Here is a 15,973-nt window from a genome sequence, read left to right on the forward strand (position 1 = left end):
ATTCTGGTACTATATTCTTCATTCCAGATGTGAAAAGAGAGTGATAAATACACTGTTTCTCTTTCTCGCTGTTCTAAAATTAGTTTATTGTTCTCATTGATTGGTTTTCATAGTGTCACACAAAGTCTTACAGTTTACATACACAGGTTTAGTTAAATTATTATTTTTTTAAAATATATTTTTATTGATTTTTTACAGAGAGGAAGGGGGAGGGATAGAGAGCTAGAAACATCGATGAGAGAGAAACATCGACCAGCTGCCTCCTGCACACCTCCTACTGGGGATGTGCCTGCAACCAAGGTACATGCCCTCGACCGGAATCAAACCCGGGACCCTTGAGTCCGCAGGCCGATGTTCTATCCACCGAGCCAAACCGGTTTTGGCTAGTTAAATTATTTTTTAAACACTCTTTGCTTCTACTTTCATTTTATCCTGTGGCTAATACAATGCCCTGGGTCGAGAGAGATTTTATTTTATTTCACTTTGGTAGAGTTTAGGTTTAATATACTATCAATGCAAACCCATAAATATGTCCAGCTTCATATTGTGGATTGCTCTGGCATTTACACAGATCTTATGATCTGCAGTGAGCATTAATACTCAAAATAATTATTTGTGCTGATCTTCATTCATTGATCCCAGGAGTTAATGTGTTATAATAGTAGGGTATTAAGGATGTCTGCTTTGGGATGACAATTCAGGAAAAGTCAGTTTATAATTTAGGGTACCATCATGCTTCTTATTATAATGAGTTTAATTGCACAAAGAGCAAACTATGAAAAATCATTTGTTTTTAACAAATGGGAGTTATATTTTGTGTTTGGAAATAATGGTAAATGGTGGGTTGAAAAGAGCACTGAACTGTAAATCAAATAATAGAAGTTTAATTTTGGCTTCTTCATTTACTGTCTAACCTTGATAATTTTGTTTTCTTGAGGCTTGCTTTCCTTACCTCTGAAATAAGTTAAATCATGCTTTGCATTTTATACTGGTTTCTTGGTTTAAAATGAGTTTGACATGTCACTCTATTTAAAAGTGAGAATAACCTTGTGTATGTTGGCTTTGTTATTATTAGTCCTCACTTTTCAAATGATGAAACTGAGGTTGGCAAGTCATATCATTAGAAAATGGTAGAAGAATAACCTGACCCAGAGTTTTCTACTTCCACATCAAAGATTGTCCCACCACTCCACAGTGGTATGTGTGGCTTGAGTCCCTACAGGAAATTGCTAAGGATCAAAATATATGATCTAATCTTCCTCTCTACCCCAGCTACTGACTCATATGGTCACACTTTAAATGCTATCAGCAGCAGCAACTGTACCATCTCAGAAACCTTCATTTCATGCATCCTACTCCCTGGTCAACAAACATGATTTTGAAACTTGTTTATTTCAAGACTAGTGACTCAGTGCACGGATTCATGCACATTGAAAGGAAATTAATCAGAAGGTGGCCGGCAGGTCAGGACTGGGTGAGATGGGCCAGACATGCCCTGGAGCCAACCTCCCAGACCCTCCCTGGCCCACTGCACCTAGGGTGGTGCCATGGCCAAAGGGTGTCTGTGGAGTGAGTGGGGTCCCTCTGGCAGGTGGGGTCCCTCGGCCTGGCCTGCGGGGATTGGGCTGAAACCGGCTCTCTGACATCCCTGAGGGATCCCAGAGTGAGAGAGGGCACTCTGCAAAGTTGCTTTCATACAGGGTGTGGAACGCAAATACAAATGTGCAGTAAACCAGATTCTGGGCTGACAGTGCCTCAGCAACAACATAACCCACAGCTGAAGGTGGAATTGCACGGCCCCATGAGGAATTGGGCTCTCTCTCCTCTCTGGTTTCGAGGTGCATTACCCGAGAATCGCTGATGCCAAGTCACTGCAGTTTGGCAGCTCCTGCATTGAGCGTCTGCCCCCTGGTGGTCAGTGTGTGTCATAGTGACTGGTTGGATGGGTGGAGGCACACTTAGCACACTTAGGCTATATTAGCCTTTTATATATATACTAGAGGCCCAGCCTGTGCCCTCTCGCAGTCTGGGACCCCTCAGGAGATAACGACCTGCTGGCTTAGGCTTGCTCCTGGGTGGCAGAGGGCAGGCCCAATCCCTAGGTGCAGTCCCTGCTCTGGCTCAGAGCAGGGCTAATTAGGGAGTTGGGGCGCCGACCCTGTCATGCACAGAGCAGGGCGGATCGGGAGGTTGTGATGCCACCCTCAGTCACGCTCAGGGTAGGGCTGATTGGGGGGTTGGGGCACCGCCTCCTGTCATACTCAAGGCAGGGTCGATGGGGAGGTTGCGGCGCCACCCCCTGTCACGCACAGAGCAGGGCCAATCAGGGGGGTTGGGGCTCTGTACCCTGTCACACACAGAGCAGGGCTGATCAGGAGGTTGGGGAGCTCCCCCCTGTCACTCACAGAGTAGGGCCGATAGGGGAGTTGGGGCACTGCCCCCTGTCACGCAAAGAGCAGGGCCAATCAGGTGGTTGGGGCGCTGCCCCCTGTCACACACAGAGCAGGGCCCATCAGGGGGTTGGGGCGCCACCACTGTCACACTCAGGGCAGGGCCGATGGGGAGGTTATGGCTCTACCCCGTCACACACAGAGCAGGGCCCGTGGGGGGGGGCGGTTGGGGCACTGCACCCTGTCACACACAGAGCCGCAGGGCGATCAGGGGTTGGGGAGCTCCCCCCTATCAGCCACAGAGCAGGGCTGATCAGGGGGTTGGGGCGCCTTCCCCTGTCACGAACAGAGCAGGGTGGATAGGGAGGTTGTGGCCCCACCCCCTGTCACACACAGAGCCGCAGGGCAATCAGGGGGTTTGGGCGCTGCCCCCTGTCACGCTGATCCCGGTGCTGGGAGGTCTCGCGGCTCCACTGATCCGGGTTCTGGGAGGCCTATTATCCTTTTACTATATAGGGTAGAGGCCTGGTGCATGGGTGGGTGCCGGCTGGTTTGCCCTGAAGGGTGTCCTGGATCAGGGTGGGGGTCCCCACTGGGGTGCCTGGCCAGCCTGGGTGAGGGGATGATGGCTGTTTGCAGCTGGTCACACATCCTTCAGGGTGGGGTTCCCCACTGGGGTGCCTGGCCAGCCTGGGTGAGGGGATGATGGCTGTTTGCAGCTGGTCACACACCCTTCAGGGTGGGGGTCCCCACTGGGGTGCCTGGCCAGTCTGGGTGAGGGGCTGAGGGTTGTTTTCAGGCTGGGGGTGACTGAAGCTCCCAACCCCTCCTTTTTTTCTTTTTTATTCAGGGCCAGCTTTAGCTTTGAGGCTTGGCTCCAGTTCTTAGGCCTCCGCTGCTGAAAGTAAGTTTCTGGCCTTTGCTTACAATGTTGTGATCCTGCTGGCTGAAGCCCAGCGGACTAAAGCAGGTTTCTGGGGTTTTGTTTAGCTTCTATATTTGTTACATAGTTGCTTAGAGTTGCAGCTCAGAGGCCTGTAGTGGCAGGCGGGGAACGTTGGAGTCCTCCGTCACTGAAGCAAGCAAGCCTCATGTTAGTTTCAAGCTGCCTGGCTGCTGGCGGCCATCTTGGCTGGCAGTTAATTTGCATATTGCCCTGATTAGCCAATGGGAAGGGTAGCTGTCGTACGCCAATTACCATGTTTCTCTTTTATTAGATAGGATATAGATTCTCTCTGCAACAATTTATTTTTTATCTTATTGAGTCTCCCAACCCAATGATATGACCTCTTTGCATTATCCATCAACAGCTCACTTCCTCTCTTTACTTCTGTCATTACCTAAATTGATCTCCTGGTCTTTTACTATATCTCTCCCTTGCAGATACTCTTAACTCCATTGTTTCACTTTTTCTGCATTGTCAGATTAACCCCAACCTTGGGTCAAAACAACTATCCATCTTTTCTGTTCCCATACAATAGCAACTAAACATAACTAAAGAAAATCACAAAGTCTGATGTACTGGTTTCACATTTAATAATGACTATAAATTTCAAATGGCATTTAACCACCACCTATAGTTCACTAATGAGTTCAATTTCTCTCTGAAACAATTAATTCATATTGTCAGCTCTCTTGTCAAACCTCCCACAGTTCCCAATTCTCTGATAATCTTGCCTTTTTCAGATTATAGACCTGCTGGCTTCTATCTGTTCTCACATTTCCTGTTTTTCTTAATAGAACACATGGCCCTCCTCTGAGCCAAGATTTTCCCCTTTATTCTCACTCAGGACCCTGGTCTCTCCTATTTCCCCAAAGATTTCTGTCCCTCAGTTATTCTCTACCTCTCTTCCCATTTACTTGATCATTATAATTAGCAGAATTCTAGACTCTTCCATATGAAAAAATAAACCCCATTTTTTCCTTGATCCTGCATCTCTCATGAGTTACCTCATTATTTTTCTGCTCATCATCACAGCAAAAATTTCCAAAAGTAAAACACTGTCTCTGTTTCACATTCAGTCTTCATAGACTCCAATCAAATGTTAATCCCCGTCTCTCACTGAAACCTCTTGTCAAGGTCAATAATGATTTCTAAGGTGCCAGATCCAATGTACAGACCTGTATTCTAAACTCACCCAAACTCTTATCATCATTCAATGTAGCTGACTAATTTCCTGAGCAGCTCTCTTCTTTTGGCTGTTGTAGCACCATGTCAGATGCTTTTCCTTCTGCCTCCCAATTTTTCTTCTCAGGCTCCTTGGGTGGCTTCTCAGTCACTACCTGTTCTCCAAATATTGGAGTGACCTCTCTTCTTTGTTTATATTTCCTGGAGGACCTCATCAGTTCCATGGCTTTAAATGCCATCTATGGCTTGGTGACTCCCAATTTTGTATCTCTAGGTTCATCTCCTGAACTCCAGACTCCAGTTTCACAAGCCAAAAATTTCAGAATAATTTTTATTCCTTTTACTGTTTCAGCATGCATTCCCACATCCAGATAATCTTCATATTCTATGTTTCTATCTCCAATACATCTCTCTAATCAGTTCTCTTCTCTTTGTTACTCCTACTATAACACTGGTTTAAACTACCAACATTTCTCTCATCTGCACCTCAATAATAGCCTCATTGCTGGTGTCTCTACTTCCTTGGGTTTCCCCTTACCATCTATATCTTAAAGCAGTTAGAGAGGTATTTTAAAAGGGGAAATTAGAGTAGGCCTTTCCTTGTTTTAAAGATGCTAATCGGTTTCTACTGCTCTTGGAATTTGAATTCTCCTTAGGCCCTGTGTGGTCTCTCTGACATTATTATGTCTCTTCTTCTTCTTCATTTAGTCACACTGGACATACCAAGTATTCTCAGGGCCTTTGCACGTACTGTTTTAACTTCCTGAAATGCTCTGCTCCCAGCTCTTGGCTTGGCTGGATCTTGCTTATCTTTTTGTGTTCAGTTCAATATCATGCCTCAGAGAGGCTTTGAATCACCACTCTTTCTAAGAGTCTTACTTGCTTTTCCTTGTTGCTATAATTACTTTCTACCATTAAATCTTTTTCTTTCTCGTCCTTCTCACAACTAAAATTACTTTGTGTTTTATTGTGTGTGTCTGTCAACCAGAGTTTCAACACAAAACTTTAGGGATCTTGTTTATATTTTTAAGCTTTTCTCCAGTGCTTGGTATATTTCCTGGCATTAGGAGGCTCTCAGTAAGAACATTTGTTGAACATAAGGGATGTGACACTGTCTGTCCATTGTGCTATGCTTGTGTAAATGCATCCTGCTCTTCACAGAGGAGCTGGATGAGTTAGGTAGATCAGAGACACAGGTGGTCTGTGGTGGGTCACAAGGTAAAATGATAAGTCATATTAGCGATAATTGCTATTCAACAGCTCTCTTTCCCACACGAAGAACTCTGTTTTGTTTTGCATAATCAAAACTGGAACTAATAGGATATGGATAAACTGTAAGCAAATGTTGACTCAGGTCAATAATATCTGTTATGAAATCTTTATGGTGAATGGCATTGCATAAGATGAATACAATTTTATTTCTTCTGTGTTTTTAAGAACATAATGTTGGACTCTGTTGCTGTTTCTAGGTGATGGCCTGAGCAGAATACATAATAGACTCTGTTACCACAGGAAATGGTCTTAAAACACTGATACCATAGGCTCAAGGCATGGGAATTAAAGAGTATCAATCACCATGATTCACTTTTAGCTCTTTTTGTGTGTCCAAGTTTGAAGGTTTTCTTTAAATGGGAGTTAAAGCCCATTCAGACTCAGAGTTCATGCAGACCCAGAGAAACTGCTCATATCTCAGCTTAAGTATCAGAGTAATTAGAGGTATATTATGTTGAAGGTCTCATACCTTCCCATTTTCATGTAATTCAAGGGATTAAAGAAATCATCCAATGTCTTAATGCCACGGCTCTAAAGCCCAGAATTTCAACTGGTGCACATCTTTATTAGCAAATAAAATTATTAGATAATATGTTGATCAGAAAATGGTATGAGCAGGAAAAAAAGTAAACCCTAAATATCTTTCTTATAAACATCCTTTCATTCAATGGACAATATTTGCCTATTTTTCTACTTGTTACTTATCTCTAAGTAACAACATTTGGCTTATGAACATTTTTATTTTAAGGTTACATTTATTATGTAAATTGGCATAGCACAATAACTGTTTTCAAAACCTTTCCTCCCTAGACCCATCCTTGCTTATCCCCTTTACACTTTTCTGCCAGTGTCTTTGTTTCTTTTCCTTAAATTTATTTCCTTCATAGAGAATGTAATTTAGCAAATACTGGGTTCAAAGTTCAAAGAAAAACAAAGGAAGGAAGAAAAATTACCACTCAGAGTCAGCTGCAGGTAAAACATTGAAACAGGATAATTTATTTTTTTAATATTATTACATCATTGTAACATATAATTTAATTTTTTATTTAAATTCTTTATTGTTGAAAGTATTACATATGTCTCCTTTTCCCCCCATTGACCTCTCCCCAGCTGCTCCTATACCCCAACACATGCCCTCACCCACCTACTGTCTGTGTCCATTGGTTATGCTTATATGTATGCATACAAGTCCTTTGGTTGATCTCTTACCCCCCCCACCTCCACTCCCCTGCCTTCCTTCTGAGGTGTGATGGTCTATTTGATGTTTCTATGCCTCTGACTGAAACAGGGTACTTTAGGCACAAGGCTAATCTTGAGGAGTTCTCCTTGCTGTGAGAGCAGTGCTGGGTGAAGCTTGGCAGAAGGGTGTGTGGTAGATGTAAATTAATTGATTTTTCAAATAGTTTGGGCAAAGCCAAACATAGCAGCAATAAGGCTGACATTTTGTTTTACTTGTTTGATATGAAAATGTGTCTGTACTCTAACTGAGGTTAAATTTTTAAACTTTTTGTTATTAAAATAACCTCAACCAAAAGACAAAACATTTCTAAGATGCTAATGCAAATTTTACCATTCCACACTTAGCTTTAAACAAAAATTCTAATATAACTTTTCAAGGGTCCCAACCTGAAAGGATGATGGTGTTTCCCACCCACAATATGTGATGGAAAGAAAACTAACGCTCAACCATAAACTAAGCAAGAGGAAGTTCACAATATGATGTTTATTCTAGTGGCGATTTTGAAGCCTTTTGAATTTCTAAATGTCAGGTTCTTTCATCGAGCATTTACTAGGGGTGGAGGGGTGGGGGGGGGGTGCTGGTTTGCAGGTGCCCAGGCATGTCTCCCATGGCTGCCGCCCCAGGCGGAGGAGTTGCTGACATTGCCCGTGTGGGGAGCCTAATGTGAACCAGCCAGAATGGGGATATGGTCCGTCTGCTCTGCACTGGGCTTTCATCTCATCGCCAGTGATGGCTGCACAGCAGATGCCTGAACATGAGGTAAACAATGGTCATTTACTCAGAGGCATGGGAGAAGAACTTCATTCAGTTTGTTTACAGCTCAGAACACAGAATAAGAGTCAAGCATGCTCTCTGTGTCGCTGCAGGGTCTATGCAAACCCACACAGACGGAGCTGGCCAGGAGGCTGGGTACAGTGCTTCTAACCCGCCGATGTTGTTTGATAGTGGTATGACCTCAGGCACGTCACTGCACCTTCATGCTTTGCAAAGTGTCATCTGTAAATTGCAGATTATAGAACATACTCTGCCTATGTCCTCTGACTGTTATGGGAACACATAATATGATATTAAATCTTACTTATTTATCTGAGCACAGCACAAATGCTGCCTCCTATGTGGTCATCAAAAGGGTGGTAATTCTAGTCAAATTGGCACTTTATTAACATCTCTCTTTGGATACACAATAGACAGTTTAACAAACTTTATTCTAAGTACTCTCCTAAGTACTTCAGTGGTTATGAGTGGGGGCGAGGGAGTAGTGGAATCAGGTACAAAGATAAATAACCAAGTCCTTGAGGATTTACTTTAAAAATAATACAAATTACCTATGTTCCATCTGAGTCTCTCCCAAATGCTTTACATGAATGAATTCATTCAGCTGTCATCACAACACTATTACATACATTTTGTAGATGAGATGAGAAAATGGCACAGAGAAGTTAAGCAACTTGCCTAAGGTCACACAGTGAGAGTGTGGCAGAGACTACATAGGTAGCCTGACTCTAGAGCATATGCTCTTAATCAGTATAGTTACTTCCCGTGATGGGCTGTTGAATGAATGAGTGATGCATGTTAGAATGTCTGAAGCACTATATAAGTTTAAGTCATTACTACTACTTTTGCTACAGATATAACTATCACTGCAGGATTACAATTGACCTTCCATAACATCTTGGGGTAAAGAAATCTCAGCTTTCTACTTTGCTGTTGAAGCTCAGTAACAGATAGGGAACAAGCACCTGACCAGACTTGGCCAGACCGGGCTTAGTATAAGATGCATGTTCAGCTGCAGGAGAACATCAAAAACAAAAAAATGTCCCTGATATCTTGTCCTCACCCATAGGGATATGGCGTTTAGGGTAATTCTGAGTGACTTCTGATTACTGGCTCAGCCCATAGTGGTCTCTTTCTCAAAAGACTATGTATGAGTTTATCTTTTGTACCCCAAACAAAGCTTCATTCACATTAGCTTGGCCCTCAATATATCCTTTCTAGTACTTATGTTAGACAACATAGCCTCATCTTCAGTTTCCCCATCTTCATTTGGTGGTTAAATCTTGCCCTGTGTTTCTCAAAGATATATTGCCCTCCCGCCCCCGCCCAGCTTCTTCTCTGACTGCCATTAACTTCAGTATCTCAGATTACACCATTGTAATAAGTTCTTAACTGGCATCCATTCCAGACCATGATCTGTATTTCTTTAGTATTTCTTCCAGGTTCCATTCTCTAATTTATGTTTATGAAATGCACATCTGATAAGATCCCTCCCTATTGAAAGCCATTCATGGTACCTAATTGCCTCCAAGACAGAGCACGAACTTCTTAGCACAGTGATCAAAGCATTCCACAATTGGGCAGGAAATTAATTTGTCTGCTGTAGTTGATGAGGAAGTTACACTGGGGAATCACTGACTATTAATTTTTTTTAGGTCTGCTCCCTTTCTCATTATCTAATGAGGCTCTGCCAAGCAGGAGACCCATAATCTCCCGCTGTTTGAGAAGAGTGAATAATCAGGACTCTTATTGGAAAACCTGAAGCTTAGGTCTGTGTGGGCGTGCGAGTCTGTCTGGGTCCTTCTGGGCGGTGTGCGGTGAATGACAAGGTGAGCTGGCACAGTGACTCATAATGACTCATAAAACCCAAGTCAGATTAGTTGAGGGGAGGAAGGAACCAGGTTTGTGAGGAAAGCCCTTCTGGAGTAAGGTGCTATCGAGATTCCCCTTCAGATCGGAATAGCCCGCTGGCCTTGTACCAAGAGTGTTTATTAACATTTTTTTCTTTGTTAATGAATTCCTTGGGGGTGAAACTGATTAACACAATTATATAGAACGGAGAATGTTTAGAAGCTGAATTGACTGAGAAGTGGATCTTTTGTAGATGGCTGCCACAGATTGAAATAATACCATGAGATTATTAAATGATCACCTTCTTTATGCTCTTTTTTGGGGAAAAAACCCCCTAAACTTTATCTCCTTTTCCTTCCCTTCTCAAGATAGCCAAGTCTCCATGTCCTATTTTCCAAACCATTTCTTTGTGCAGTTGAGGTATTAATTAGCAGAATAATAAGACCATAAAGTCTTAATGGTGAAGTGAATACATTATTTTAATTTCCATTTGACCTCTTTTCCAAGTGACTTCCTCAGCCATGAGTAAGAGTTCCCACCTCTGAGCCCTAAAAGTGATTAATGGGTCTATCTCTCACTACCAACTGAGTGCAGATTGTGTCTTCCTACTTAGCCTTTCATAAGCATATGCCTATCCTGCTCTTCGTGCTCCTCCCCCATGCCTAATAATACTAGGTATTTAATATGTGTTGTTGATTGAGTGGCATGTAAGAATCTAACACCTAATATTTAATTGGATGCTTCTTAAAGCATCTGGGGCTGTCCAAGATCCATTGGTTCTCAAGAGACAAATGGCATACTCAGAGGAAGCTCTGCTGATTTTTACGTCTATGCCTATGGGAAAGTACCCCTGTCTACAGGTTTATTTAGTTACTCTGAGTGTCATCACCAAACCAAAGGCAGAAGAAAATGCTGAGATGATAAATCTGATCAGCATTCCCAGAGGTTAGAAATGCTTCTCAGCCATCTCTGCCCTCACACTTCCATATTCCAATCTGTTCAATTCAGCTGTCAAATTTTACTCCAAATTACACTTGAAATGCTGCCTTTAATGAATTCTCTGCACTCAGAACTTCGAGCAATGCCACATCAGTTAATTACCCAAGTTTATGGCTTTAAGCATTTCCTAATGCACATTATAAAGTTTTTAGTGAGTGCCAGCATCAGAGCTTCAAAGACTTCAGCCTTTGCCTTGCACAGAAAACTCTGAGGAGCGAGAGGTGGGTGTGTGGTCGACCAGATGGCACAGAACAGTAGAGACAAAATTTTCATGCTCAACTAGCAGATAGTTGTTTAGAAATGCTCTCACGGACTTTATTCAAAAAATAGGAAGGATCAATGGAAAGTTGTCACCAGCTTGTAAGTTGGATTAAAAATTTTTTGGTATAAATTCTCCTAGGACTAGTTGCTTATAGCTCTGTGATGGGTGTTATAATTTGAGATCAGATATAATGATCATTATGTTATTATGTCAAATTGTCCTGTGGAAGGTTTTTTTTTAATATATATATAAGGATTTTTCATAAGGGAAGGAAATAAGCTTTATATATTCTTTTTCTCTGGAGGCATTCTAGTATATACAATGCATTCTTCATGACAACTATGTGATAGATATTAATATCCTCATTGTTCCAGGGAAATAAAGTAAAATTCAGAAAGAGAAACTAAGTTACTGACAGTGGGAGGATTTGAACTCAGGTTTTTCAGACTCTTGGGGCCACGTTTTTCCCCTTAGACCACACTGTCTCTGTGGGTAATTTGATAAACAGAGGCCAACTATTAAGAGAGTCATTAACAAAGTTCCTGTTGCTCCCCTTGAAATCATAGGGAACCACATGTTTGTCTGAGATCAGTAAGAGGTTTCTTGAGTTTCTTAAGTATAAGCACTTATCTCTCCTGCCCTAACAGAGGACAAGTCTCAGTCAATATTTCAACATAATGGATGTGGTGTCACCAAGACACAAAGCATCAGGATAGCTAAGAAATAGTTTTGTGTTCCAAGGTACCTCAATTATGATTCTCCATTCTCAGTTTTCAATAGCCAGCTTCTGTTTGTGAACATTAATTCAAACCTGTTAAAAACATAAAGTTCAGAATATTTCCTGAAGGCCTGAGGAAAGGATACAGACTAAAGTATCCAGTCTCCTTATGAAGAATCAAATAGTATATACAAACTTTACTGAGCAGTGGAAAAAAGGATTGTATCCCATGCTGCCCAATTCTCTACTCCCACTGATAAACTATCATTTTTCTACTTTAATTTTTTTCAGGTATTCTTGGAGTCTTAGTATCCCGCAAGTTCCTCTCCTCTTCCCAAAATGGCACCTGGCAATGTTTGAGCTGCTTAGAACTATGCATTGACAGAACTATGAAAAGTTTCTCTCTTCTTAGCACAGAAGCAGAAAATTTGGGTAAAGGAATAAAGAGAGAAAAAGAGCAAATTCTTACTAGAGAGAATATATTATTGTATTAGGTGAGCAAATTTTACAGTAGACAATGTCCAGGGTATGGACATAGCTGGAATAGTCCTCAATTCTTTACTTTTTACTTGCTGCTGTTGAATATACCTTTTGCTGTAGGTGCTTATGAGTAAAGTAGTGATTCTAGATGAGACTGAATTTGCCTCCACGTACACAGAAAGAAATATCCCAGAGGAAATAGGGAAAATTCACTGCTCTCGAAGTCAGAACTCTCAGATTGGAGTCCTACCTCTGGTAACCATTAACAGTATGAGCTTGGGTTAATCACCAGACTTTAAAAAACCTTGGTTGCTGTGTCTGTAGAATGGGTACATTAGAAGTGCCAGTCATATTGCCTGTCATGCCCATGGCCCCTTCTATATGGCCCTGTTTTGAAACAAGTAACCTCACTGCCTGGAGCCACAGCAAACAGGCTCCAGGTGGATGCTAACATAGGTGGGCCAGCAAACTTTGAGGGGTTTTGTCATGAAAAGATGAGCTGGGACTTAAAATGGGAAACATAGGGTAGAGCCATGAAATAGAATCCGAGTTAAGAGAGGTCACATGGAGCGGAAGTTAGGAGCACTTCAATGAAGCAACATTGAGATTGAGAAAAGATTTACAGATTCAAGGGCAAGGCTAAGCCAGTTATTATGTTAACACTGTCATTAAGATGCAGATTTTTAAAAAATATATTTTTATTGATTTCAGAGAAGAAGGGAGAGGGAGAGAGAGAGAGAAACATCAGTGATGAGAGAGAATCATTGATCAGCTGCCTCTTGCACACTCCCTACTTGGGGATTGAGCCTGCAACCCTGGCAGGTGCCCTGATAGGGAATCCGACCATGACTTCCTGATTCATAGGTTGATCCTCAACCACTGAGCCACACTGGCTGGGCAAGACTGCAGGTTTTGAAGTTCATGGATTCCTATTTGTATGATCTCTAGCAATTTGTTTAACATCTCTAAGGCTCTGTCTTTTTTTTTTGCCAGTAAAATGAAGATAATAATAGTACTTTTATCATAGGGTTGTTGCGAAGATTATAGGATTAATACATGGAAACTCTTAGAATAGTACTTGGGACTTCACTGTGTCCTATGTCAGTGTTTATTGTCATAGCTTTTATTCTCTGATAAACACCATACCAGGTGCTTTATATTTTGTCAGTGAATCAACAATTTTATAAGGTGGACTCTGTTACTATCTTCATTTTACAGATAAGGAAACTAAGGTACAGGGAGGTTAATTAATATCTTCATGGTCACACAGCTAGTAGGTAGCAGAACTAGCATTTAAACCCAGGCTTCTAAACTCCAGAGTCTGCTTGTTGACCACTATTTTCTGCTGCCTCTTTGTAAATGATGTGTTCCAACAAGAGGAGAACAGAGCAGAGAAGTAGAGAGTGGCTGAGTCCTAAAGAGGGCTGACAACCAGAATAAAGAAGAACAAAATCAGCCTGAAAAGACTGTGGCTACCTTTGCTACAGTGACAGGCCCTAGGAAGCCTGAACATCCCACAAGATGACTTTTATTTCCTTCCAGGAAGCACCCCCTTTCCTGAGAGGTCCCCAGTGAGCCTTTGATCCAAACATAACAACAAAAAGAGGAAGTGATGAGGCTGAGCCAATGGGTACCAGCTCTTGCTCTGTCTTGCTTTTTAGGGTGTATGAAAGCTTTTGTCCCATGAAAACAGATCGGGACAGATCTGGTCACCACCTTCCACCTAACGTTTAGCATAGCACATCATAGGGGCTCCTGAAATACTAGTACTCATTGAATGAGTAGAAACTGAAGCATTCAACAAATGTAAAGTATCATTTCTTTCTTTTGATTATCTCACTCTTCTTTTTCTTTCAAAAATGAATTTCCCATGGATCAGTCCATATAGTTGCAGGAAAAAACCTGCTAGAAAACTGAGAATTTGTATTATAGGCATAAAACTGAGTGGTTCAGATTTCTTATACGTGAAGGACTAAGAGAGCAGACACTTCAGGTTATTATTCTGTATTTGTCATGTCAATATTTTATCAGACATGCCTAACTATGAGACCCATTATAGCTTTCTATAATGTGGAATACTGTGTTATTAACTTGCTATATTAAGTGTCTTTTTTCCTAACCATAATAATTTCAAAGAGATCACACTCTATTTCCATCTCTGCTGGTAGATATAAGATTTAACGTCTATTACTACAGCAACTTGCATCCTTGTGCGTATTGACCTCCTTGAGGGTCACATGTCTATAGACTCTAAACTAAACTCTGTTAATGATATTTTTTATCAGTCTCCAGAAATAGCTGTCTTACATTCTGACCAATGTTGCCCCTGTTTTTCTGGCTGGAATCTCATAGCAAGACTAACGGTTGATGAATCTGAACACGTTTCCTGCTTCCCCTTGATCCTCCTGCATTAAATGCTTAACACTGAATGCTGGAGCTTATAGCATCATGTGCTCCAGAGACAGAAGTAAATGAAAAGTCAACCCTTTAGCCCGTGTCCCTGCACAGGCTTCTGTGCCTGCAGAATTTTGTCAACACAGAAGGAGCCTGGAGATTCCTGTCACTTGTAGTAGCACTTGAGAATCTATGTTTGCTTTTTCTTGGGGAACACAGAAGATGAGAAAGCTCAGCTATTCTGAGAATTTCTGAGTCTCTATAACCTTGGAGGATAGAACTATCAAGAGGAGATGGGGAAGGGACGTTGGGGCGGACGTGGGGTGGATATAATCTGATATCTGATGTGACTGTGACAGGTTGCCATCATAGTTTATTTTCTAGTTTTTATAAAAACTTAGAAATATTAATTTATGTTTATAATTTCCAGAGCTGATTTATTATACTAACATTGAAACACATAATTTCTAAGTAGGGGCTGAAACTTTGGGGAAAGGGCATGTGCTGAGCAGGGGGAACACTGTGCCTGATGTGACCACAGCCCCCTTAACCCCCTGTCTGTTGTGGAATGCACAGTGGTCACACCTTAAGTGTTTTTTCCCTTCTTTATTTTTCTCTAGGAATTCCACTTATTTTGCAGACCAGGCTGAGTCCTAGTATTCCCTCAAGATACCGTTTCTTGTAATTGACCTAGACTCCAAAAATCATGCAGTTTACCCTGCCCTGAACTTCCCACAGGCCTGAGGGACATACCATGGATAAGGCCCGGTGCCTTCCTCTTCCCCTACAACCTCCCGTCAGGTCAGAGGTTGGGTAGTTCCCGGCCAACACACACCAGAGCACAGTGATGGGAAATGGCATCCCACAGCCATATTGAAATAATATTTTAAGGTGTGCGAGGATATCAACTCAAAACCCTTTCAGGGATTCCCCCATCCCCAGACATATGCTTGGAACCACAGGTATGTTTGTCTTCCTGTATCACTTTGGCATTTTTTGACGGTCTCCATCACACCCCTATTTGCTCCGTCAACAAGGGCTCTCTAATGAGTGCCTTGATGCTGTGCAGGGAGTCAGAGAAGAGAGCCTCACACTTCAAATGAGAAGATGTTAATTATGCTGGTGACAGACTTCCCTTAATGGGACTTTATTGGATTCTTTACTCCAATCTCAGAAAATATAAATAAAGCAGACGTTTAAATTTTGTTTTCATTTTCACCTTGACCAAAAAATTGATAGTTATTCCTATGCATTGGATAATGATGATTTATGGGCCAACTGAGAATAAATTTTAAGGAGCACCCAATGTCATTATTTGCTATGTGATAGTTCTGACTTCACAAGCATGAAATGACCAGCGGATCAGAGGCTTTCCTGTAGCTGAGACTGGAGTATGCAGATGTAGAACCTATCGGATAAAGGCTCCTGCCTTGTTGGAAGTGTGCTGTTCCATTAGATATTTTAT

Source organism: Myotis myotis, unplaced genomic scaffold (assembly GCF_014108235.1).
Source record: "Myotis myotis isolate mMyoMyo1 unplaced genomic scaffold, mMyoMyo1.p scaffold_m19_p_2, whole genome shotgun sequence".
NCBI classification, from domain to species: Eukaryota; Metazoa; Chordata; class Mammalia; order Chiroptera; family Vespertilionidae; genus Myotis; species Myotis myotis.